Source organism: Copadichromis virginalis, linkage group LG4 (assembly GCF_057382275.1).
Source record: "Copadichromis virginalis isolate Kocher_CV1m ecotype Utaka linkage group LG4, C_Virginalis_male_GT1.1, whole genome shotgun sequence".
In the NCBI taxonomy this organism is placed as follows: domain Eukaryota; kingdom Metazoa; phylum Chordata; class Actinopteri; order Cichliformes; family Cichlidae; genus Copadichromis; species Copadichromis virginalis.
The window spans coordinates 28321461-28348904 of NC_140621.1; the positions used below are offsets into that span (position 1 = coordinate 28321461).

General features: G+C 39.7%; 1 long non-coding RNA gene across 3 annotated transcripts; it reads right to left on the bottom strand.

Annotated features, from left to right (window-relative positions):
• Nucleotides 1-1800: 1800 nt before the first annotated feature.
• Nucleotides 1801-26317, bottom strand: LOC146711730 (uncharacterized). Of its 3 annotated transcripts, none has more exons than XR_014920299.1 (6): nucleotides 26255-26317; nucleotides 26080-26139; nucleotides 25588-25791; nucleotides 22431-22573; nucleotides 10346-10433; nucleotides 1801-2558 (listed from the first exon to the last, which is right to left on the bottom strand). It is a non-coding gene; the product is annotated as an uncharacterized LOC146711730 (long non-coding RNA). The 3 variants fall into 3 exon arrangements; XR_014920298.1 differs by adding an exon at nucleotides 25279-25491 and having other exon boundaries at nucleotides 26080-26310; XR_014920297.1 differs by having other exon boundaries at nucleotides 26080-26310.
• Between the last annotated feature and the right edge of the window lie 1127 nt (nucleotides 26318-27444).

Genomic DNA, 27444 nt, shown 5'->3' on the forward strand with positions numbered 1-27444 from the left:
AAAATCAATGAAATAGTCTAACTGGCTGTACATTATATCTGAGGCTTCTTCTTCAGGTAGTAGGGATACTTCTACTACTACTTATCTTATACCAGTAATGGTCCCAACACCCAATATTATATTTATTGTAGCAAACAGCTCTTAGAGTAAAGTTATTCCGTCACCCTTACATGCAAGGCTGTCACACTGATATAGTTTAATATTTATTTACAAAACTATAAGTGAGATATTTCTTGGTCAGTCTTAGAAAATATCACAAAGGAGAACTAGTAATAACTTATACTCCCTCATGGCAATTTGATTCTGAGACACATTTGATCAGTTTTGCAAAACAACAAACAAGCATCATCAGCGCTGTATCAGCTACGGGTTTAGTTAAAATCAAAAGCCCAATCTCACCCTAAACACACATTGTTGGTGTCAGAAGTGATGTCCCACCACGATAAGCTTTTATAGACCCTGAACACTTTGATAAGCAACACAGCATGGTCTTTGAAGTCTGATAACAGGGTGTAGCATAAAGATCGGCAAATTGCTGGGACAGCTGCATAAATCCATGCAGATAAAGATGAATTGAAGCGAAAAAAGATTCTACTCACTCTTACAGCTTAGATTAGATTTTTTTTCCCATGCTATACCACATCCCACCCAATCCCAATTTACTCAATCCAACTTACTACAAAGTACTGAAATTTCTAAACTAATAATATCCAATGTCGTCAGCTTAAATCTATTGATGTTTCAGATGAGACCAAAGAAAATAGAGAATAATGGGCCTTGAGCCTCTAGGTTTATTTTAACTTAGGTAAAGAGATGGGCCTTCTTATGCTCTGTGTAATTTCAGAAAATGAAATATCTGGACTCTTACAAAACTCACTAATACAAACCTTGATAATCTTAAGAGGCACTGCAAAGAATTATGTTCATTTATATCAAATAATTATCAAATAACATGGAGAAAAAAAATATTTTCAACTAAAATATGATAGCAAAATGTTAGAGTGCTCTTGGATGTAAATGCACACTCACACTCAAACACCCACACATATTTATAGCTTGGATCTTATTACTAGGTTCTCAGCCCCCGTCTTTTAGAGGTACTTGGCTATGGCTGACCTTTCACATCTTTATCATAGTTGCTGCTGGCGTGTGGAATAACCAGGTACTTGCAGTTGTCCCGTGTTTCTGCATTTCTGCTATTCTGACTGGTAGTTCCATTCATTCAGCTCACTTCACCTCTATTTGCAACCATTCGACCACACTACATCCTAATGTCCTTAATGTAGATCCTGGTGAGATGGATCCGTGAGTAGATGTCTCTCTCACTTCTGGCATACAGCTTGATGTCACCCATGTATGAGCTGTTCTTGAGCTAATCTGAAAGCCACATGAAGTTTAGAGATCTGTAGTGATTGACTCTGCAGAAAGCTGGTGATTTCTGCACCTCTGCATCCGCTGACCCGCTCTCTGATTTTATATGACCGACCATGTCGTGGCCGAGTTGCTATTGTTACCAGTACCACCAACAGTTTACTGTGGAATATTTAGTAGCAAGGAATTTCAAAACTGGACTCGTTGCACAGGTGGCATTCTATCACAGTACCACACTGGAATTCACCGAGCTCCTGAGAGCAATCCATTTTTTTCACAAGTGCTTTTAGAAGAATGATTCTGGACACTTGTGACCATTGAAGTGATTGGAACATCTGGGACTACAAGTTTCAGATGAAAATGCAGCTATTTTCCAACCAACCAGACACAGAGGGGGATGACAAGGAGGAAAAGGCTGCAGTGGTAGACTGAAAGCACTTTTATTCAAATCAAATCACTTTTATTGTCACATCACATGTGCAGGTACACTGGTACAGTACATGTGAGTGAAATTCTTGTGTGCATAATGTTGAAGTTCCAGTAGTGAAGGTGAGGTGTCTATGAAGTGTTCAGCAGTCTGATGGCCTGATGGAAAAAGCTGTCTCTCAGTCTGCTGGTGCGGGACCGGATGCTGCAGAACCTCCTTCCTGATGGAAGCAGTCTGAACAGTTTATGGCTGGGGTGATTGGAGTCCTTGATGATCCTCCCCGCTTTCCTCAGGCACCGCTTCCTGTAGATGTCCTGGAGGGAGGGAAGCTCACCTCCAATTATCCGTCCAGAACACTGTACTACTCTCTGGAGAGCTTTGCAGTTGTAGGCGGTGCTGTTGCCATACCAGGTGATGATGCATCCAGTGAGGATGCTCTCAATGGCACAGCGATAGAAGGTCCTGAGGATGCGAGGGCTCATGCCAAATCTTTTCAGTCTCCTGAGAAAGAAGAGGCGCTGTTGTGCCTTCTTTACTGTTTTGTTTATGTGTACTGACCACGTAAGATCCTCAGCCAGATGTACACCAAGGAAGCGGAAGCTGCTCACTCTCTCCACAGCAGCACCGTTGATGGTGATGGGGGTGTGTACTTCTCTGCACCTCCGGAAGTCCACTATCAGTATCCCGGGAGTTGATTTGAGATGTGGTGCTTGTATTTGGAAAGTTTTGCTCCATGCAGGTGATACAAACCATCCTTAAGCTGTGAAAACAGAAAAAAAAAAATTCAAAAAATTGCTACAATATTAGTAGTGGCAAAATCTAAAGTTTTGTACATCCTGAGGAAGAAAGAAAGCACTGATGAACTCAGTAATGCAGAAAGACTTGGACATCCATGGAAGACAACAGAGGTGGATGAACGCAGAATCATTTCCAGGGTAAGGACAAACCCCTTTACAACAGTCAACCAAGTGAACAACACTCTCCAGGAAGTAGGCGTATTGAAATGCAAGTCTACCATGAAGAGAAGACTGCATGAAAATAAGTACAGAGTGTCCACTGCAAGGTGCAAGCCACTAATAAGCCTCAAGAATAGAAAGAACAGATTGGACTTTGCTAAAAAACAAACAACAAAATAAAACATCTAAAAAAGACAGCACAGACAGATTAAACCAAGATCAACCGCTACCATAATGATGGCAAGAAAAAAGTATGGAGAAGGCGTATATCAGCTCATGATTCAAAGCATACCACATCATCTGTAAAACACAGTGGAGGAAGTGTAAAGGCTTGGGCATGCAAGGCTAGCAGTGGTACTGGGACACTAGTGTTTTTTGATGATGTGACACAGGACAGAAGCAGCTGATTGAATTGTGAGGTGTTCAGAGAGATACCGTCTGCTCAAATCCAGCTAAATGCAATGAAAATGATTGGCCAACATTTCATAATACAGATGAACAATGACCCAAAACATATAGTCAAAGCAACCCAGGAGTTTTTTAAAGCAAAGAAGTGGAATACCCAGAAGAGCATGTGTTGAAGACTAGACTTCAGACAGAAAGACCCACGAACATAAAGCAACTGAAAGGCCTGGTTGAACATTAAAGAGGAAACCCAGCATCTGGTGATGTACATGAGAACAAGACCTCGGGCCTTCATTGCCACCAAAGGGTTTAAACCAAGTATTAGAAATGAACAATCTATTTTCAGTTATTTATTTTGTCCAATTACTTTTGAGCCCCTGAAATGAAGGGATTGTGTTAAAAATGTTTCAGTTCCCCACATTTAATGCAGCCTTTTTTGTTCAACCCACTGAATTAAAGTTGAAAGTCTGCACTTCAACTGTATCTGAGTTGTTTCATTTAAAATTCATTGTGGTAACAAACAGAACCAAAATTATTTTTTTTAAAAGTTGTCTCTGTTCAAATATTTATATACCTAAAGGTATAACCTACCACATTGTGTCTGCTGTCAGAGTTGTATTCCATCAATGCCATAATCTCCTTGTCGGTGTATGTATGTTATATATACACAAAACTCTAAGTGTTCAGTATGAATATACAAAAACTATTCCTCATCATTTGGAACTTATTTATTCCCGTCAATGCTTCAACGTTTCCTTATCAGCTGTCAGACATCCATAGACAAACAAAACTCGTAACAAATCGTTTTGATCGTTAAATTTGTTTTCTTTTTTTCCTTCTGTCACTTTCAATTTTGAGAAAAAAAGACTACAATTTAATAAATCTTCCTTAGGCTATAGCTGCACTCAGTAGAGTCTCCACTGTCTAAAGAAACTTTTTACTGACTTGACACTTTGAAGGGAGGCGAGTTGATAGAGGATAGGAAAAGCTTGAGGCTGAGGCGCAGACAGACAGTTGATGGACACTTCTTAACCCCTCAGGGACTTGCTGCATTTGTCTACTTGAGCTTGTTGTACAAGTCATTGCTTTTTAATCTTAAAGTCAGAACTAATGTAGTTTCCTTGCAGTTGTTAGAGGAGTCACAAAATATAATACATGTCTTAATTTGTTATGATATTGTAAACATAGTGCTGTGAATTTTTAAAAAGTGTTTTGGAGTTTTGCTAATGTGGACTCTAAACATGTACATAGTGATGAGATTTAAATTCAAAGCTAAATCTCTTATTCAAATACTGTTTATTGGGAGTCAGAGCCTTAAGCTCTACTGTAGAACACCCTTTAGGTGTACTGCTATAGGGGGACTTCCCATGATGCAATGAGAGCTTGTCTTTCACTCTTCTCTTTTGACTACCCATCTATTTGCCACTATTTGCATGTCATTAACCTTTGTTCCTGTCTTTCAACTCTACTCATGGCAGATGGCTCCCCCTACCAAAACCTGGTTGTGCCAGGGGTCTCTTCAAGGGAGTTCTTCCCCCCCACCATTGGAGTCAGATTACTCACAGTGGATCTCATGGCTGGTGTTCATGCTAATATTTGGAAATTGTTTACCTTTACAAGATAAAATGCTTTCAGACAATGAAATGGTGGTATATAAACGAAACTACAGTGAACTGATTACTTAAATTTATTGTGTCTATGAATTTAAAGCTATCTACTATTTAACCACACTGTTATCTTTCTGGATTATTTGTTGGTGCTTTTATGTTTTTGTGTCTGATATATTTGCCTTCATATTTATTTTTCTTAAATGAAATCTGCAGGATTTTAAAAAATGCATGTATCCAGGAATCCATATTGTAAGCAGTGTAATTTATTTTTTACTATTTAACTTTTGTAACTTATGTCTGACATATAAAACTAATTCAATGTTCCATATTAAGCAGCTGTTGCATTTAATAACTTACATGTCCTTTAATCTTTATAAAATGTCCACTTTCTTTTCTCTAATATATTGGTACTGCACAGAAGCTAAAAGAAAAAGAATGTACTGGATTTCTCAATTAGCTTAAACATAGAAATAGTAGACAGCCAAATTGTCCCGAGGTATTTGAGCATTTTCAAGCCAAGAACATCATGACCTTTGCACTGTCAATTAGCAAACATTTAATAAGCCAGGCTGAAAAATCTAGTTTTAGACCACTTAATGTCTACCACTGCCAACTCACTGCGCACATTCTCCCAAAATAGCTCTCATAATACCCTCAGTATGTAATCATCAGTTTTTCAGGAGGAATTCAATATGCTTGTAGAGTTAACCAATCATTTCGAATGTGTTTGGAGAGAATTATAATTCTTATAAGTCACAAATGTGACTTAACTTCATTGGCAAAGAAAATATTTACAGCAGATTGAAGACAAGCCCTGAACAAATGTCAGATTCTGAATATTTTCTTGGCAGTACCCACTGACCCATACAGAAGCCCCTCACACAAAACATTCCCCTGTAATGTAGTGTCCAACCTTTCACATGTGCTGCCTTTGGAGAGTGTCACTGTTAACATGGTGGAATGAACATCAAATTCCTTTTAGGGAATTACAGTCCTATAAGGTCTGTCCTTTTTTTTTAATCACTATCTGAATCATTTTTTTTAGCATAAGCTCAACAGGAAAAAAACATGGTGAGCAAACCAAGCCCAGTTAAGGAAACAGTTCAACAGAGCTCTTAAATCCCTTTCCTGAAAAATGTCTTGGTGCCAAAGTGTAAAAGGCTTTGGCTAATGACTTTAGTAAGAGTGTGAAACACACATCCAACAGAAAAGGGTGGGACTGGCCTAGCATCTGGAGAATATGCCTCGAGATCCAAATTCACCGGTTAAGACCTTCCCTCCTAAAAGACAGCAAATGCCTGCACACTTCTCCTCCGCGTTATCTTCTTGTTGTAAGAGTGGCAAATTGGCACAGCTACTACTAGCAGTAGGTTTGCAAGTTGGCTTAATTAATATGTGGAAATGACTGTGGCTGCTGAAGCAGGATTTATATGAGCAAAAGTCAGCCAATAACCCTTCCATGCTCTGATAGACAGCCAAGAACAAACAGTATGGCTTATAGTCATGTTAAGGAATTTTTCTCTGTGAACATTACAGTAAAGTATGTCCTCTTAGATGACTATATTGGCCTGGCTCATCATTATGGGATTCTTTTATATAAAACATGTTAAAATTAAAACAAGTATGAGACTCCCCTTGTATTCATATACCACGAGACAGTGTGGTGGCAAATGTTAAGCTAATTTTTAGCTCAATCTCCAAGGAAACATAAAACTGTGCTGTTTTCTGCCGCAGACAGAACAGCATTATAGCATTATAATGACAATAACTGAGCTTTGTGTGGATTTTTTATGAATCTATCATCACTCAGCAGAGACCACTGCTTACTGTTGGTTGCTCTTGAACATTCACATGAATATCTTGAGCCTAGACAGATAATGTAAGTGCTTGACAAGGAGAGCAACCAATAATCAAAGTGAAGTTAACTGCAGACTACAGACTGACATTGTTGTAAATATAGCCAATGTGTAGGTGGTCCAAACTGCTTGCAAATGAATAACAAGCACAGACATGGCCCAAGAGAATCACAGACAGAGCATGAGGGTACTTCTGCATGAAACATGGCACTGTAACAGCTCACGGGTCTTCCCTCTCTCAGAATGTATTGCAGGGGCATCTATGAACAACATTCTTGTCTGTGAAAGTGAAAAACGGGAAACAAAGCCGATAACAAACAAAGAACTTCATCGGCGGGATCCCCTTGTGGGCAATGGCATCACTCAACCATTTAATTGGATGGGACTGACATTTGCAGAGCAGGGTGTCACAGCATTTGCACGAGTGCAGAGGCCCAACTTGCTGCCATACAGATGCATCACGCTCCAATGATTCAAGAGGCGCTGTTCTCCTCCTCTGAAAAGAAAACTCCGTCACACTCAGCAAAGTCACACTCAGCACAGTCAAATGCATTTGCTCACACATTTCAGTTAATGGGCGACTTGGGGAGACGCCGAGGTGCGGCTGGAATAACATTCAATAAGCATGTTCAACCGGACTACACCTTTCCACCCAAATGTACTAAAAGACATCCATGACTATCAACATCACATAATTTCACAAGGCTCAGTATTCAACTTAAATATATATACTGTATCTGCTGTATCGCGCCAGATTGTATCCAAAAAGAGCATCTTTTGCTAAAACCTGTGTCACCAGAGAAAATGCACAACATCCATTTATGCTGCTTGACAAGTACAACACCTTTTCACTGACAAGAAAAATACTTCAAAAGTTATAGCTGACAGTTTGTGTTTTCAGTCAGCTATAGTGTCATTGCAATTTACTTTGCTAATGTCCGGTATTTAAGCTTAAAATAGCTCTCACTCAGATCATTAAATAAACCCATACAGCGCAGACAGCTTATTATCTTAGTCTAGTACTAATACTTAGCAGTATCTGTTTTTCTATAAAGATTTAGAAATGGGAGAAGCAATAAAACAAAGCTATGAAAATTAGATTTTTAATTTAGTTGGTAGTTAGAAAACATAGCCTCCTGGTGATTCTAATTCCATGTTACCATCTCGAGAGAATCATCATTATCCAGTGGATTACTGTTTTATGTTACTATCATCAACAATCAAGAAAGCAACCAATCAAGTTTAATCCAGGTAACAACTCCCTCATGACTGCTGCTATTCTAATCCCCTCCAGAGAAACGAATTAAAACAAAAAAACCTCTGAAAGACAGAGAGAGACAAGGAGGCAGCATAACAGAGGCGCAGATAGGAACATTCAAAGAGACACACAGTTAAATACCTAATGACATTTATATGTAGTCTGCAAATATATTATGATCCAGCAATTTCATGTGTAATTTATTGTGAGAAAACATTGTTTCATTGGTGCACTTGAGATATAACCCAAAGGCACGCGATGTGGGGGAAATTTTTAAGCCTTGTCCTCTTCCTCCTCTATGCATTTCGCTCAGTTCTTGGCTCTGTTGTACTTACGCATCGTAACTGCATCATCCACACTGACCCTTATGTTCTCTCACATCTCTTGTTTTAATATACTTTTACTGTTTTCTGGTAAATTAACAGACCAGACACATCTCTGTCTGTGACCCTAAAAAAAAAAGAAAAGAAAAATACACAAACAACAAATCTCTGAAATCTCTCATTAATCTGACTAACTGTAACTCACACATTTTTGCAGAGATATCATAGATTTCAGAGGATGAACCCCAGGAAAAATTACACATTACTTATACTTTTTACTTTTCATAAAGCACCATCACCAAGTCACTGTGATTAACTAATAAATAAAACAAGGGAAGTAAAAGCATCCCCATTTCTCAATTCTCAGGGTGAGGAAAGTTCTAGTTTTGCTACCCTGCTTTTTTTTTTTTTTTTTTTTTTTTTTTATTACATCGTAGGGTCCCTGCCAGCAGACGATGACATTTAAACAAACTGTATTTCGATGATAATTTCACTATTTTCAGCAACGGATGAAAACAAGTAATAATAAAATCATGCTTTTTTTTTAAACAACCCTTTGAGCTGGTTCAGTCAAATCCATCACTGATCGTTTGCCACAGCGTGACTTGGCTGTCAGTCAGTGTCACTCCACACTGAACTCTGACTAATGACAAATTGAGAAATGTGACATTTAACAAAACTGGGATGAAAAGAAGAGATAGGGCTAGCGTATGCTGAACGAATCTGAGCCAGCCCAACTTAAAAGTCGAATTAATGGAATGACGAAATCATTTCTAATGATTCAATGTTAGTTCATTTTACCAGCCTGCTCTCTGACAGGACCATAAACAGTATAAAACATGGTAGGACCTTAAGCCTGCATTCTTTTAAATGGCCACCAGGGGACAATCTCTGTGGGGGTGGTGGCAAAAAAAACCCTAAACCTTCCAACAATATAGAAGTCTACAGGAAAACTGCTCTCTGACTTGACCTCTGTAAACACTTTCTTGCCACATTCATGGTCTCCATCACTCATTTTGTGTCATAGTGAATAAAAAGTTAGGCTGTTTCAGAAAAGAAAGATTATGCACAGTATGATCATTGGCTCGGTGCTGGTAAATGACATGTCCTTAGCCAATGAGCATGTGGGTTCACAGTCAGATCCACCCCTTTTTTTGTCAGATTGAGTTCAAAACACCAAGGTGGCAACAACAAAAACACTCAACTGGATTCTTCCAAACGTCACGGGAGGCATGTCAATGTTTTCTGCTGTCTATGGATAGGACAGAATTCAGAAGTATCTCATGCTGTTTGACACAGATATTCTGCTTTCTCTCTGTATCTGTGTTGCCTTTATTCCTCTATATCATTAAAGCTGCAAAAGATATTGGTGCTAGTAAGAGTAGTGAGAAAAATAAACAGCTGAAATTTGACAGTTACCATCAGCAAATGACTTTGATTTGATAATGGGAGCTGCTCAGTACTCAGACCTTGTGAATATTGAGGTTGTACAAGGTTTCGTTTTACATCTCAACTTGGTCACATAGAAATAGGTGAAATTACTGTAATCTCTTAGCAGTGCATTGGCCACAAGCAAGTTAATTTGCTGCTTAAAGCAAGCAATAATTAAAAAATAAAAACAATGACAAACAAAAGTGAATAATAACTCTTGGGTTATTTTCATAAAGTTTAAAAATTGTTTTCCACAGACACGGTTTTTGTTGTCAACACATCTAACAGATTTGTCATTTTATTTTTTTTCCATTTAATTTAATTCATTTAAAAGTTCTGTAAGCAGTTTGTTCTTCTTTTACACTGAAGCTAGAAAAGTTAAATTCTTCTAATAATAAACAATTCAATTTAGCCTACTTTCAGTTTTCACACCTCACAGTATAAGAAATATCTAAATTTGGAGAGATTATATATATATATATATATATATATATATATATATATATATATATATACACACACATATACGTGTGTGTGTGTGTCTTTTCGTGCATCCTTGGGTTGCTTGGCTGTCTCAGGCTGTGCGATTACGTAAAGTCAGCTTTCCAGCTGTAACTGACAATACTTTAAGCTTGAATCTAATAAAGTCAAGCTCACAGGCTCAGTGTGTTTTCTCTAGCATGCAGTGTACCAGTGTGTGTATAATACCTTCTGTACAAGCCCCAAACACTTCTCTTTCCTTTCTCATCCCACATCACCTCGACTTTGACTTCCAAGCTTGGCAAACTTAGTTTATCTACAACATAATGAGATAAGAAGGGTGGTCATAAAGAATAAGGCAATAAAATCCCAATCAATAACCAGAACAAGGCATATGCAGTTTGTTGCAATGCTTAAGTGTAATTGTAATTATAATTTTAAAAAAGCCCAAACATTAATCTTGTGCATACAAAATCCTCCACCAGCTGTAGGTGAGTTAAAAAGTGATTTAGCCGTTTAGTTTATGCTGAAGAGATCTCAAGTTTCAAAAGTCTGAACATGATAACTATTGGCAGAATAAGGACATTTTAGAAAATTAAATACATTCAAAACTAATGTGTAATTCTTTTGCTCGTTGACATATTTCTAACTCTTTTATATATCCTGTATTGCTTGCCTGAACATGACATATAAATGGAAAATTTCTAAATATCTATAAAAAACATCTAAACCATACAGGAAATTATCCTGACATAAAACTGACATGAAATAACATGAAAATGGTCCTTGACTCTGTAACTTTCTGTGGCATAATCATACTTACTTTTAAAGCCTTAAAATTTCAACATTTCCTGACAATGGCTTTACTGAGAACCTAAACCGATAGACAGGCCAGATAAATGCTTGAAGGTCTGAGTTTTGCCTGTATAATCCAGGTGTTTTTTAAAAATTATATATCACTTCCCTTTAAATACAGAAATGCAACAAATACTGTTGCAGCTGTATCCAAACCTAGCCCACCATTGGATATAAACAGAACAAGATCTGATTGTATGTATTACAGTCAAACATATGCCTTCTTTTAAAAAGAAAATATCATAATAGCATGTCCTCCAGGCCACACATCGTAGCAGGTGGAAATAATCCGACTGAGAGACAGGATAGCATCCCCTGAGGTCTCCTGTCAAAGTGATATTCTGTTCATTGCAAGAACTCTGTAAGGCATGACCTGCAGTTGCACTGAATAGGAACAATGTTAGGGAAAGATCAGACTGGTGTTTCGGTAATGTTGCGCACTGTATGTTCACAGTTCAATATAAACAAATCAAACTGAGAAAAAACACATTATCATATGGAAAAAAACAACACTCACACCGTAGCAGACAGAGTGCCTCCAGAAAAAGGCAAATGAATTGTGCAGTTATTGTTACCAAGTGGAAGATATGGGAGTTCCATGATTTATAAATAAAGATGTGTAATTTCTCACTTTCTAAATGGAGGTCTAGAGCAGGGCCAGGAAACGGAATGGATGGAAGGATAGGGAGAGAGAGTCCTACAAACGTTTATCCCTTCGTAAACATGGAGTTTCACTCAGCTCAAACATGTGAAATTGCCTCCCTGGTCAGTCAGATGCACTGATGGAGATAAACCAAAGTGACATAACGGCTACATCTGTGACAGCTCAACAGTCTCCTCCATCTCTTTTCCCATGCTCTCTCTGTCTTTCTTTGGCTTTTCTGTCTCCGTCCTCTCAAGGGCATGTTGCCACTGTGAACAGAGACATATCTTTTGTTATCTCCCCCCCCCCCCTCCCCCCAACCCCTTTCTTGCCTCTCTCTTTCTCCTCCTTGCTCAACCCATATCTTGTTGTCTCTCCACTGATTATCAATGCAACACCTTTAATAAGATCCATCAGCCCACCACTTTCCCGCCCTCTCACACCCACTTCATTTACACGGGGAGTGAGAATCAAAGACGGCAAGTAATTTGGGATAAAAAGAAGATGGATGTGCCTGTGTGTGAACAACATGCTCAAGAGCCCCACTGCTAGCACAAGATGGAGAGGAGAGCACCTTTGGGTTAGGGACTTGTTAGTGCCTAGTGCTTTCTCCATCTTCATTCAGTAAACACTATCCGAAAGGATGGTGTTGGTACCTCTTCACACTGTGTTATATTTGTTACAATGGTTTTAGTTTTGGAGAATGGCCAATTCCAAAAATGGTGAAGAACTACAAAACTTTTAAGGTGTTTACATGTTATCATCTCCAAATCATCACTTTTTGACATTGGCAAGAGGGTCTTGTCACTGGAATTAAAAGCCACAAGAAGAGGTTACTCCTAGACCTTATTTTTGCACCAGGGAAGAAAAGTAAAATATGAACCCAGAAAATGACTCAGAGCCAATGCATTAAGTAATTAATGTTATTTCAGCATGATTAGAGCCTACATGTGTATTCTTTGAAAATTAACCCAACACAAACACATGAGCCAGGTGGACAATCGTGACTATCTCTCCCCTCTCAATTGACGGGTTGTCACATGTGTTCCAGCCATTTCTCAGCACAGAGATGATGACAAAAATGACATGCCATGATGGCTCAGTGTCACCGTTTGTATGACTATTTTTAACACAGGATGGCAAGCGGTGGGAAACACTGGAGAGATCTCCTCCTATTGCCATCAGCTTTCAAAAATAATAACAAAAAATATTCCACACTTGCAACTGATCTGTCCTACTGTCACTGTGAACACATCAGTGAAGTGGTATCTGATAAACATACAGTGACACCTATCAAGAAATGTCTGCATATCTTCTTCTTCTTTAAAAATCAATATGCCTTTGTTCCACAGCTTGCAACGTCCTCACATACACTGTGCGGCACATTCCTGAACAACGTAGGCTCAAAGAGTTGCAGTCATTACAATACCAAATCAAATGGTACCAAAACAGGTGACATGGATATACACTAAGCCGCTGTTACATCATTTTTCAATTTTCAGAGGCTACCACTGACTAATGGCATCATGACTAGATGAGGGAAAGCTCTTTGGTGGCTCATCCATAAGCTCAGGGTCAGTGGTTTCACAACATATGAGCTGCCAACACTGAGAAAAAGAAGCTGAGTAACGCAGCTGACATCAAGGCTGGGAAATACCTAGGTTTTTCTTCTTTACAAGGATTCACTTCAATATATGCACACAGCTAGGCAGCGTGCGGTACAAGCCGAACGTAGAGGAGAATGTACAAATAAATAACATACTACTACAAGAAGATTATCATAAACAGAGCAACTCTGTTTGTTTGGGCTGGTTTGCCATGATGGGTCTCGTGGTGAAAAGTGTATCCCCCACAAGACCCTGTGACATGCACAACTGCTGAAGGGCTGTCCTCAACAATCACATCTCCCCCCAAAAGGTCCAGACCAGGAAACTGAATAACACAAAGGGCAACAGCCTAAAATAATTACCAAACCCATAGAGATTTCCCACTTAATACAGAAGCCATGAATGATCATCATCAAGGCTACACATAAGTCAAAAAATACAATACAAAGAGATAAAGCAGAATTTTAGCAAAATCCAAGTCGGCAATTAAAAAGTGTTGTTGGATGCTGTTTACCGCTTTCTTACCGAGTCTCTTCTCATGTAGTCTTTTCTATAATCATGAAACGGTCTTTTCTTTATTAGAAAAATGGTTTTCAAGTCACACAAACACTGGAAATGTAGTCAAAAACTGTTGTTTATCTGCAGCCTCTCGTGGGCCACACTTTCGCCATCATTTCTCTCACACCATCTTCACTGCTCAACTTCCCTCCCAACATACCCATATATCCCACTTCTATAGGCACCCCTCGTGTTTGCCCATGGACACTTATCATCGATGCACACAACATTTTTTCTTCATCCCCATCGATCTTCTTATTGAAACAAGCCTCATTTGCAGTCTCCTTCTTGACATTTTTTTCCCTCTCCTGTCTCATTCTTTTCCAAACTCTGACAGGCTGTGCAGATTTTGGCAGTTTGCTGTTCTTCCCTAATCCTTCGCCAGACTTTCTTCTTTGCAAATATACAGAGATTTCAGAGAAAATGCAGTCAGACATCAGATGGTCACAAAGACTTTCCAGCTTGTGATATACAGTTTTTAAAATAGTAGGGGGGAAAAAAAAGAAACACAACAAAAAAGCCAGTCATTTTACTTATGGTGACCAAGCGAATAAAGTGTAACTGTTAGTGTACAGCTGGACTTCCTGATGCTGGAAAAAAAAAGTATTTCATTTCCTAAATTGTGATATGTTGGAGTTTAAGAAAATGGTTCGAACATATTTAACTTTAGCTTACATGGTTAGTGCCTTTGTTTCACTAGAAAACTGAATCACTAGTATGTATTGCATCTGTATTACATCATTATGGTTGAGATAATATGTTACAGAGTACGTTCATCTGACTGCTTAAAATTGCCATTTGTGTTGCACCACCCTCACCCTGGAAGAGCACGAGGTGAGGCGCATGCTGCAGGCTGTTAACCCGAGGAAGGCGGCGGGTCCTGATGGTGTGCCAGGTCGAATATTGAGGGATTGTGCAGGACAGCTGGCTGGGATCTTCACCAGGATTTTCAACAAATCCCTCGCACAGGCGACTGTCCCACTCTGCCTGAAGTCCTCCACCATAGTCCCCTTGCCTAAGAAGCCCCACATCACCGGCCTGAATGACTACAGACTCACCCCAGTGGTAATGAAATGCTTTGAGAAGCTGGTCCGCAGACACATCACAGCAGCCCTGCCCCGCAGCCTGGATCCACACCAGTTTGCCTACAGAGCAAACCGATCCACGGAAGACGCTGTAGCCACAGCACTCCATGCTGCATTAACTCACCTGGAAGAGCATGGTAGCTATGTGCGGATGCTCTTCGTGGATTACTGCTCAGCTTTTAACACCATCCTTCCACACAAACTGGTGGCCAAGCTACAAGACCTGGGGCTTCCATACAGCACCTGCATGTGGATCAATAGCTTCCTCTCGGGCTGTAGACAGAGAGTCAGAGTTGACCATCACACATCCTCAGCCCTGAGTCTCAGCACTGGCTCACCCCAGGGCTGTGTGCTCAGTCCACTGCTCTACTCTCTCTACACACACGACTGCACTCCTCGCCACCACAGCAACATCTTTGTGAAATTTGCAGATGACACCACAGTGGTGGGGCTCATTTCCAAGGGAGACGAGTCTACGTACAGAGACGAGGTGGAGCAGCTGACGTCATGGTGTAAGGCCAATAACCTCCTCCTCAACACTTCAAAAACCAAAGAACTCATAATAGACTTCAGAAGGAAAAAGGCAGAGATCCAACCACTATTCATAAATGGGGACTGTGTAGAAAGGGTGGCAAGCTTCCGCTTCCTGGGAGTCAATATAGAGGAGAACCTTTCCTGGAGTGTGAACACCTCCGAGCTGCTGAAAAAGGCCCAACAGAGACTGTACTTCCTGAGAATTCTCAGGAGGAATAACATCACACAGAGACTGCTGGTGTCCTTCTACAGAGCCACCATTGAGAGTGTTCTAACTTACTGCATATGCATCTGGTACACTAGCTGCACAGGGGCTCAGAGGAAAGCACTCCAAGGGATCATTAACACCGCCCAAAAGATCACTGGCTGCCCTCTCCCCACACTGGAAGTTCTACACAACGCCCACTGTTTTAAAAAGGCCCAAAACATCATAAAAGACACCTCACATCCTGGCCACTCCCTGTTCGAACTGTTGCCCTCAGGCAGACGGTACAGGGCAATCAGAGCAAGGACTAATAGACTCAAACACAGCTGTTATCCAACTGCAATAACACATCTGAATACTACAAAAAAATGTCCATCACGCCACTCTTGTGTTAATCTATGCACGGTCTGAAGCATGTGTGTGGGAATGTATGTGAATGTTTTACTGTTATATCTTATTAGTATTTTAAGTATTCTATCTATTTTATTTATTGAATTTTATTGTTTTATTTATATTTTGATATTGCTAGGGATGATGCAATGATCGGGGACCATTCTTAATTTCGTTGTTCTCATGACAATGACAATAAAGTTTCTGATAAAGTTTCTGAACATGAGGAACTCCGTACGCTGGTTTGTGTAGCTATTGTATGATGCATGTTGACAAATATTTCTGATTTTAATTATGTTCCTTTTATGCCTTCAATATTACTTCAAATGAGGCAATGAAAGTGGTATAAATTCTTTAATGGTTCCAGGGTAAGCTGTGCAAAATCTAATAAACATTCTCAAGTGATGTCATGCAAGTCAGTGTTGGCTACACTAAACACTATGCTGCAAACAAAAAAGAAAACACATGTATAGAGAAGGACAGAGTACTGGGGGTTGAAAATGCTGACGTCCACCAGTGCTACCCCTCAGCCTCCTCGTACATGCACCTGTGGAATAAATTTGAAAAATGCTGGGTGATTTTCAGGAACTGCGACCCTTGGCCTTAACCTTGCGGTCCACGATTTTTAGTAAACGCACCCATGGTATTAATTTTAAAATCCTACATCGCCTTTTTCTCAGGTTATCTTTGATGTCCATTTCACATCATATCTAAATCAGCAGTATCATGTGTTCTTATCGGTAGTCCCATTGCTTGGCTTGAAGCTGAATTAAAGTTTCTTGGCTCCTGCCCACGTCCTATTACCAACGATTATTTCACCTTCACCTGATGTTTGGTCACCACAGTGCTTCCAGTCTGCATGTAGGTTCAGTGACGCAGGCCAAAATACTAACTGGCAATCCACATTTCCATAGCAACCTCTAGTCACTATAGAAAAATGTGTATTCCCCAACCAATTGGCGAGTGTTTGGAGATTACACAGTCAGTGGAAGTGGAACTTTGAGGGACATGCAGTAGGTAATTGGTCCAGGCTTAAATGGACAGTGACTGTTTGAACATATAGATGCACTACTGACATGTGAACAACACCTCTGAGCAATAGTATAAAAAGCCTGATTTTGATGCAACAGAGTGAAACAGTATAAAAATCTTTGCTAGTTTTTGTGGTTTTTTACCTCTGGGTTTGCGATCTCAACTTTGAGTTTCAACTGTGAGTTGAGAAGCTATACCCACAGTATCTCACCCAAACACTCAGTAAAGCAATGATCTCCCTCGCTACTCCTCGACTTCGCTGTAATCCAGAGAATGCACATTCAGAGGAAACATGTCCAGTAGTCGAGAGATGAAGAGTGTGTGTGAGAGATAGTGAAAGACTCGACTGAGAAAGGAGAGAAGAAAGCGGGCCCTGTATCTCATGCCCTCCAGAGATCAATTGTCCGAACTTCTCGATGAGTGCTCTCCCTTGCCCCTGAAGCAGCCAAATCAATGCCTAGGCATGTGTGTTTGCGAGCCTGTGTGTATGTGCATGCTATTTAGGTGGAGAAAGGTAACGGAAAATGGAATCTGTTTAAATATGAGAAGTAGCAGTATGTATGTTAGGAAGTTCCTCAGATTCGATATTCTTAAATATCACTGAAAAGTCTCCCTACGGTGTTGTTGAATATAAATGTGTCTTAGCAATTGGGACAGCGCTTATTGCTTTGAGTGCTGAATTTCCCACTTTGCATTGCTTTTTAATATGTTACAAAAACACTTTCTTGTGCAATCCCCCTTTTTAGCATCACATCAACAGAGTTTTAACTGACGATGCTCTAGTTAAATAAAATGCTTCTATTTCCAGAACCAAACTCTTACGTTGGAAAAACGAATATCGTCAAGCAGTTGTGCAGAGCCTCAAGGAGCATTAACATTTAAACACATGCATTGCACTGTATTGTTATTGTGAGACGGAAGATTCATTGTCTGTATTGTCCCACTTAATCATTTCACCACACTCTTTAGTGATTCCAGTCTTATGAGTTAGTGCCAGCGATGGGACTATTTATTTCTGCATGCTCCCAGTTTGAAAATAAGAAGGAATTACAAATTCCTCAAAAATAGATTTGCCTGCAAAAGAGAGTTTTATGGTCGGTTTATGGATCTGTAAGGGAATGTCATCATTTCGGTAACTATATTTGCAATTTTCTGTGTACTTTCATTTGCCATTGTTTTTACTAGTTGATTAATGCTGGTGGTAAACTTGGGGGGATGCATGTATTACATACACTTTTTTGTGATTTTTACAACTTTTCACTGAAGAAAGCTGGCGATAGAGCAGAGTCTCTCCTTTATTAAGGCCCCTCACACTGGGACTTAGTGGGAGATTTTGGCTTCACGCCTTCCTGCCACGGTTTCAGTAAATCGGCTTTCTGCGGGCATGACAGTCATTAGCCTTGCCCCTGACAGTAATCCTCTAGTTTCTGTCTCTAATGAAAGTAGAAAGGGTTAGTAACATTCACTCCGTTACTGCTTCTGCTGCTGGGCCCCACAGGGAACCTACAGACTGTCCAAAGCCAAAGCCAGATGCACCTCCTGCTCTACAGGTCAAAACAACACCTAAAAACACCACAAGCTTCAATCACACTTGACTTAAATTTTTAAGACAAGTTCGGCCCAAAAGTACCTATGAGCAGTGTTGGGCACTAACTTGATACTCTATGCGCTCTTGCTTACTTTTGTGTCATGGTCTGTGGGATCTGGAGTGTTGGGGTTTTGGTTATTAAGGGTTTTGAGTTTGTTTTCACTGTTATCCTTATGCTCTTAGTCTTTTTTCTTTTCTTTTGTTAACGCTAGGTTGGGTTTATGATTCATTGTTTAATTTCTTTTTCAGTGTATACATTTCAAGGTCTTAATTCCTGAAACATAAAGTCTTCGTTTCCTGTGTTTCTGTATTCAAGTAATGAGTCTCTGTTTTGGTTCAAGTATATTTTTATTAGTTAAAAGGAGTTTTTGTCATATTCTTATTGTCCCAGACTTGTTCAGTCTTTTTTGAGGCCTGCGTCATTCTCTTGAATTAGTTTTCTTTTCTTTTTTTTACTTTGAAGGTTAAGTTTTCTGTTGTGTCCTCTGAACATTTAGCTTCCTGTCTTTCATTCCCTGATTGCTTGGTTCTCTTATTATTATTTGCCAGAGTGTGTCATCTTCATATGTGCTTCAGGTTTGATATTGTTTAGCTTGTATTTTGGCCTTGCATTAACTAAATCCACAATTGCTTTTTTTATTACGTCTGTCTGCTTTTGGAAGCAATGCATTTGGATCCCAATTCTGCAACCTTAACACTTTTGAGTACAGGAAGTTGTTTTTTTGTCTGTTTTGTTTGTGCTTTTTTACACAGTATACTTCAACAAATACTTAATTATAATATATATCTACTTCTACTGTAACTGCCAACAGAGAAAAGGCACAAGTTGTTAAAAATGAAGAAAGAACCTAAAGTTAGATGAAATAGGTTCACAATTTTTTTTAACTACAATTTGAAGTCAGAGCACTGACCAAGGAAATTAATAAGAGACTATGATCATAGATACTGCTTTAATTTAAGCAACATATCCATCAGATAACATACCCAAGGCTCCATACTGACGGTGTTGATGTGAATTTTAATACATGACAGAACCCTTTTGGCAGTCTGCAGTGTCTACCAAAGTTCACCAGCTGTTCAGAAAACCTAAGGTGCACTTGGTGACAGAGTGCAAATTGCACACAAGAAGGACCAAGTGTTGGTCAGGGCTGTCATCAGCCAGAATCAGAATCAGAATGGGTTTATTGCCAGATGTTGAGGTTTACAACATTAGGAAATTGCTGCGGTGCTTCAGTGCAGACAATAAGAATTAAAGTGCTATGTAGAAGGCCGTAACTTCTATCACCTGATAAAGCCAAGCATACACAGCTGGTCATGAGAACTTATTATTTTATTTTGTTCAATCAGGCTTTCAGTATGAGAAATGCCAACCTACATGAACAACATTATTAATTATTGCATCTCTAATCTGTTATTAATCAACCAATGTTTAGGAACACCCTGCTTTACGTTTAATATGATTTGCTCTTAAAACACACACAATTCTTTTTAAAATTTGCTGCACATTAAATTTCCCCTATTAAAAAATCCCACCACTGAGTCCATCAGCCTAATCAGTTCTGGTCACTGGGAAGCATCACTCGGTGTCACTCTCATGTTCATGAACTCCTTTTTAGACAGCTTTTAATATGATGCATTGATGTATTTACACAAGCCTCTACACTTAATTTTAATGTGTTTTTATCCAAACTGTGAAGCACTTCCTGTATTTTAAAAGTGTTTTACCAATAAAATTACTATAACAAATCAAATAGGCTATGACATCATATTAACAGAGAACTGGTAGTAAGAGGCAAGAAGTGTACAGGTTGGATCTATGCATATGTGCTGCTGACATCAACTTCTGAAACTCTGACGCTGCAATTGAAGTAAAAAAAAAATAAATTCAGGTTTTACATTTTTTAACTAATTTTGATGAATAAGAACAAATGTTTGACTTAGTTTTGGGAATTTGTGACAGGAGTGGGATAAAATGTGGTTCTGTCTGTCTGTTTTGTTTAAGCAAAACAGACAGTTTTATTTCCTATTGATTTTTTTTTTTTTTTACTTTTTGCTCATTGGATCACTCAGGTGATATTTTTCCTAAATCAGATATTAGATGTTAAGTTTGACTGAAGTTCCTGATCTGTATGTTTCTATCCACTGCAGCAAAATAACTGGCTGAAGCAAGTGCTTCGAATAAAGTTTTATTATAGTGTATCTTCCACTTCAGTAAGCCCTTTTGTACTTTGTCCTGTTGTACCTGTGAGCTAAGACAGCAAGTGTTCTTGGGGTGAATAGACAGTCGATGGCAGACCTACTGCATTGCACTTATTGTTGTGCTTTAGCAAGAAAAAAAAGGGCCTTTATCCCAAAAAAAAAAAAAAAAAAAAAACCTATCGAACTCTCATATTTAAAGCCACATTTGCAGGGATTTTAATAGCATCCAGTCAGTGGAAACCATACCGATGTGCCCTCCATCTTCAGGTTTACTCTTCAAGGCATGATGCCACGCTGTTCTGCAGTAAGTCATGTCATCTGCCTGGCCAGCAGGAACCCATATTTAGAAAGTACAAGTTACTGTCATAGAATGAATGCATATTTACTTATTCCTGTCTGTTATAAAAAGACCCAAAAACTTGGTTTTAATGAAAGGGCGCCTTATTTTATGTGATCTTTGACCTGCCCTGCTGTTGAGCATAGGAATTTTGATATATTGAGTGTTGCCACTTTTAATATCATCAGCCACATCTGGCAATGTTTGGCTGACAGATGGCTGTGATATGTGACTCAGTCACACATCTCTCTTTCTGGGCTGTCCAGGAAGGAGACAGCATCAGGAAATGTGAGAGGGAGTGGCTGTGAACTTGTTTGACCTCTGCCAGACAATTTTCAGTCAAAAGCACATCATATGTAAGCTTCTCCAAAATCAGTCTTTGTCCTCTGGTGGCTCCAGTTAACAGCATATTCACAAATATCAGTTTTAAGTACATTATAATAGCTATTGTGATGCATCAGTAAGCGATACGCATAGGTTAACAGAGTTACCTATGGATTTACTCATACTGCGTATGTTTTTAGCCTTTTAGCCTTAACCACCGTATATGCTTTTATTTGCATATATATAAATAAACTGAACATATCTATGCAAATTGATATGGATTTTTAAAATTTTTTTAATAAACAGAATTTGAAAAAAATTACATGGCAAAACAGGGTTAACATGGTAAGTGTCTCAAAAAGAATAAGATCAGTGAAGTAAAGGCATTAAATGTTTACTTTTAGATCTTTAATTTAATGTGGAAAAAGTGCAAACAAGGTCAAGTGAAAAGATTCTATGCTGACATTTCAAAGTGCAAAAGAATGAAATAGGTGAAAGGACCATTTGACTACCTGTCTGGTATTTGTGTTAATTAATAAAGGACACGCTTTACAGTGATGCAGCCACATGTATTCCTACCTCCTAGACAGTCCCAGCAACCAGCATTGCCATCTGGGAAGCATCTTTCAATTATGTTTTTTTCTTGGTAAAGCAGCAGGATTGTCTGCCTGTGCTAACTTCAGGGCTAAAGCCAAAAGGTCCTTTGCTCTTCTCCCTCCACCAGGTCCTTAAACAACTTTTTGAGCCTGAAGCCAGTGTTTTAAAAAGACTTTAAGAAGTTTTGGGTGTATGTTCCAAATTAAGCATCTGCAGTTTACTTCCACACCAAAGAAGAGTGCCAAGGCATCGCAGTGCGCACAACTTCCAGCTCTATGGGTAATACCTCTCCTTCTTCCTCTTGAAAGCAGACTGTATTCAGTCTTCAAATAGAAGTCAGGATAGCCATAATCACTGACCTGACACAGGGAGCCATAACAAAGTTCGGATGACATCCTCCAGACTTTAACTGGCATTTGAGGGCCACTCATGGGCTCTAATTGCATCAGGATAACAAGAGGATGGGTTCTTCTTGTTTCTTTTCTGTGCTGTAACCCTTTGTCTGAAAAAAAGGATTAGCAGTAGCAGTGTTAGATTACTGCATATTACCTTCAACTAAAAGAAAAGATATTGCATATTTGGATGTATGTGAGCAACGATCAGCAAGCTTCTCTGAGGCATTGCAAAGGCATAGGTTTCTAGGATCAGGAATAATGTTCTTTCTTGGTGAAGAATCTTACACTGTCCAGGCCGATGCTGCGCACAGATTCCCTTTAATATCTGCCTCTAATAGCTACCTAATAGCTGCCTAGCATCTTTGTGCTGTTAGATCACTTGACTTAAAGATATTAGCTCAGTTTCAAATCACAGCAGTCTCAGCCACAAGTGTAATAAGAACACACAAAGCACAAAGAACACTCCAGTAATATTAATAGCAAGCTCACCACAGTTAATAACATCTTTTCGACAGTAATTTTGTACAGTAATGTATATCAAAATTGATTTTTCCCCCACTCTAGAATACTAAAATACACACAGACACTGAGGAAATGATCAAACTAACATGCACTAACTAGTCACAATGTAATCAGAGTTGTTGTTGTACACTTCTAAAATTGCAATGTCACAATAAATGCATGTCATTGTTTCATTGCTAATTTAATGTGTGATTAAACAAAGCCTTCAGCTGCCAAGATGCTTGTCCCATACTTTTTATTCTGCATTGGGAGTTTAAAGACAAAAAGACAATGACTGATACCCATGTGCATTTCCCATTTCCATGCAAGAGTCTTTAGTCCATTTATTTCATTTTTTTGTTCACTGAATTGTTTCTTTGCTTCTTTGTTGTTCTTGGTGTATTTGTTTGCGCTTTGTTTGTTCATCCATTTGTTCTCTGTTTGTCTTATTGTTAATTCATTCATCTGTTTATCTGTTACACATCCTGAGACAACACTGATCAGACTTTAATGAAACTTGAAGAAATGACTGATACATTCAGGCTTTGTGTCTTGGTGGTAGCACACTAACCGCCCCTAATCTCGGCCGGCCTGATTTTACGAGTGGAAATAAGCATAGATTTTTGTTATTTATTGGCCCACTGGGACAGTGTATCATTTGAGAATGGGATGTCTACTGTCGAAATGTTTGTTTGCCATTGCATTTAACTGTCTCCCCTTCCTGATCTATGTTACCAAATTGATTCTTTCTTCTGGTCCTTCATAGTTTTTCTTTCCTCAGCGTTATATCTGAATGGGATGTTAAGAGCGGGGTAATACTTTCTTTTTTCCCTCTGCACTGTCATGTGATTCTCTATCTTTCCCTTTCCCTTCTCCTTTTTATGCTTGATCTCTTTTTATTTTCCTACACAGGCACTGTGAGAGTTAGTTCTTTGAGGTTTATAAGGAGGTCTTTGTTGTACCTGCTGAATACCACAAACTTGACATTACTGAACATTTTGTTGGCAAGAACAGGACATACAGAGCTCCAGGCAACACCACATGTGAACACAGGCGCGCATTCACTGAAATTAGGGAGAAAAGAGCTCCAGAGAGGTGACCGAGGTAAGGACAAAATGTGGCTCTACCAAGTGTTACACATAAAAGTGGGATTCTTGGATAAAAGAACAAACATATCACAGGGGCCACAAGAGCTCACCTCTCACCCTGTGTCCTCCTGACAGCCCAACTCCAACCCACTGCTGACTACTCATAATCAATCATAGGCCCACTATAAATCAATCAATTAAAAACCCACACAAAGCCACAGTAGTGTAATCAATCAATCCAGCCTCTGTGGACGGTTGTTATTGAGAGCCAAGCATTAGATCTATAGTCGCCGGTCTCAAGATGCTGCTGGCCTTAGTGACATTGGCTGAATGTGCATGGAAAGAAATAAAAGTAGGAGTAGAGAGGTGAGACAAAGAGCTTGGGTGTGATCCACTATAGGGTAGAGAAGAGGCTCCCAACACTCCCATGATACATCGCCAGAGCCTGAATATTCATGCCTACGAATCGGGTACCATGGAGGCGCTCAGTTATTCATTATGCTTCTGCAAAAAGAAACACGCCATCATCCCCCTGCGATGGAATATTAATAGTTCCCATTAATAAAATATCCCACTCCCCATCTTAAGTCTTGTCTTCAACTTTCTTGGCCATCACACATATAAAGGCTTGGGACTTTTGGGATGTGACCATGAAAGTCAGCCAGAGAAGTGTTATTTAGCATATTAGCAAACTTAAAATAATTTAAACGCTACATACTGACCATCTGGCCTAAAATGAGAGAAAGTGTCTTGTTCTCGTTCCACATTTGGACGAACCCTTATATATGAAAATAGAAAGAAAGAGTGTGGGAGGGGATGGCAAGAACAGCTCTATAGCTGTATACTCAAAGGGGATGAATGTTTAATTTAGACCAGCCTGAAAGTATGCTGACATTTCACCATTGTTAGGAGAGATGAATACATGGGACACTGTCTGCAGGAGAAATGGAAATGTGCATCAAGGTTGTTAAAAATTCAACTGCCCTCCCCACCCAGACATGCAGATCTAGGCTCAGAATACAGTAGGTAACCCGCAATGTTTGCCACTGTAATTCTCCCCTGATTTAGTCTGTGGATGCTATTGTACTCTTCATCTAACTCCACTTGAGTAACACAAACCATGCTTATACAACTCGAATCCCCAGTGCTTTCTTTTACTTGTGAATTGAGCAGAAACGCGTCCATCCTCTAATTTCTTGGACCAACTATTGACATTAACTCACCAATAAATTTCCCTGAGCCATGAGACCCCTGTAGTAATAAGGTGGAGAAAGTAGGACTGCACAGCGTCAAGATCAGCGCCACCACAAGGACTCATGAGGAGTACTTATTAGAAGTCAGTGGGAATAAACAAATAAATGCAGGTGTAGCACAGCAGGCTGGGATTGCTAGCTCTCTGACAACACCGACGAGGCGGGGAGGCGTGAGTGGTCAGCCTGTGGCAAAGCAGTGACACAGAGAAAGAGAGTGTGAGAAAAGAGAAGAAGAGAGAAAGAGTGAGAGAAAAAAAAGCTAGAGAGAAGGTCAAGTACCTGCCACTTCTGTCAGACACTTCTTATAACAGCTGAGCTGTGTCCAGCAGGGTGGCTGGCTGCTTTTGGGGCCTTTCATCTCACAGAGGTGATGGGTGATGAGAGTTTCTCTTCCTCACATTTAAAGTCTGCCACAATACATCCCAGAGACTTGGTAACTTCAGGTCACTGCTGGGTTCCATGGACTTCTGGGAAAACGTCCGTCTAGTGCGGCAAAATGACAAAAGGCTCAGCACATACACACAGAATCTCACATTGGAGTTTCAGTATAAAAATGTATGTTGTGTCGTACTGGTTTTTGCACTGGAGAGAATACAGATAAGGGAGCAGCCAAAAGCAGCTTCTTCTCTGGGGGCATTTAGCTGTTGTTTATGCTATGTCTCTGTTGCAGAGACATTGTAAGTGATTTTAAAAATCTGCCGTGTGTGTGTGTGTATACATGTAACTATGCCTTTGTGCAAGCAGAACTATCACTAGGCTTACAGGCCTTACCTGTAGGCAGGAGGAGCCGCTTGAACGATGGTGTGACCAGTTCAGCGCAGAATCACAGCCCTGGATCGGAGACAGAGACGAGGCAGAGACTGAGGTTTCAGAGTTGAAAGGATTGTCTGGCCCTCAGAAAAACATTCAGACAAAGACACCAGAAAAGAATGAACTCCTGCCTGACCACTGGAGCTGCAGACCAGCAGACTGTGACTGACTGACAGACTGAGCCGAAGATGGCGATGCGGTCACTGCGCCACACCAAGCCAACTGGCTCACTGAAACAGGATCTGTTTTTCCGACCCCACGGGGAAACAGTGAAGAGCTCCCTGCCATCCCTCTATCTATAGCTCTCTCAGGCCTAGCGCAAAGAGGAATTAGAACTGGAGTTTTGTTTTGGTGGCCTGTGTTTTTGTCACATGTCAGCCAACTGAGTTTTAGGGAGAGTTTTTCTCAGAGGTCGTTCCAGATAGTCTCCTCTTTAACCCCCCTTTCTCCACGTTTCCCCCATCCCCAAAACAGAGTGTCAAAGGACATATGGTTTAGCTAGAAGCACCTGGCAGCCCCATCAAACTGGCAGGAAGATTGAAATTGTAGCAATGGGAGCTGGAAGCAAGAAGAAAGCCTACACATATCTCAAAAGAATGGTCTTCATTACATACATGGAATTCATTACAGTCACTGAGAACATAAGAATGGGAGTGTGATGATGGGATACTGGTGGGAACCAGCTGGGGAAAAAAGGCACATTTGAGTATGGAGAAATTGCAGGACACAGGAAGTAGAAGCTACCTGTTGATGACTTGTTAATTATTTAGACTAATTTTTTTAAAAGAAAGTTGCTAACCAAATTTTCCATTTTCACCAGATGAAGTGTTGCAGGACACAGATGTTTAAAATTTTGAAATGCCATGGGCCACATCAAGGACTGCTGTGCCATGTCATTGGACAGTTTCCATGTTGCCATGGTAATATTTTCCACTTGCTTAACAACTCAACAAAAACATAAATAAAAATGCTTAGGGAAGGCTACACGGAAGAAAATACTGTCACTCTGTCATCACACCTCTTGTTTTATCTCCCTATATTCTGCCACAAACACATGAATACACTGCTTTCGTCTGTGTTATATACTGTAGCTGTGTAGCGCCGCACATTAAAGTTGCTGTGGTGCAATTAGATTATTTTTTCTTCTGCAGCAGCTCTGTTTGTCTGTGTAACTAAAACACCTGTCTAGCTTTGACAGATCAATACACAATAAGACTTTCGGCATATTTGCTTCATTTATTTTGGTCAATCCCAGTACTCTAAATAGTGAGTAATGGCAATACAGAAAATCAGTGTGCATTTACTAAGTTCAAAGAACATGGCACA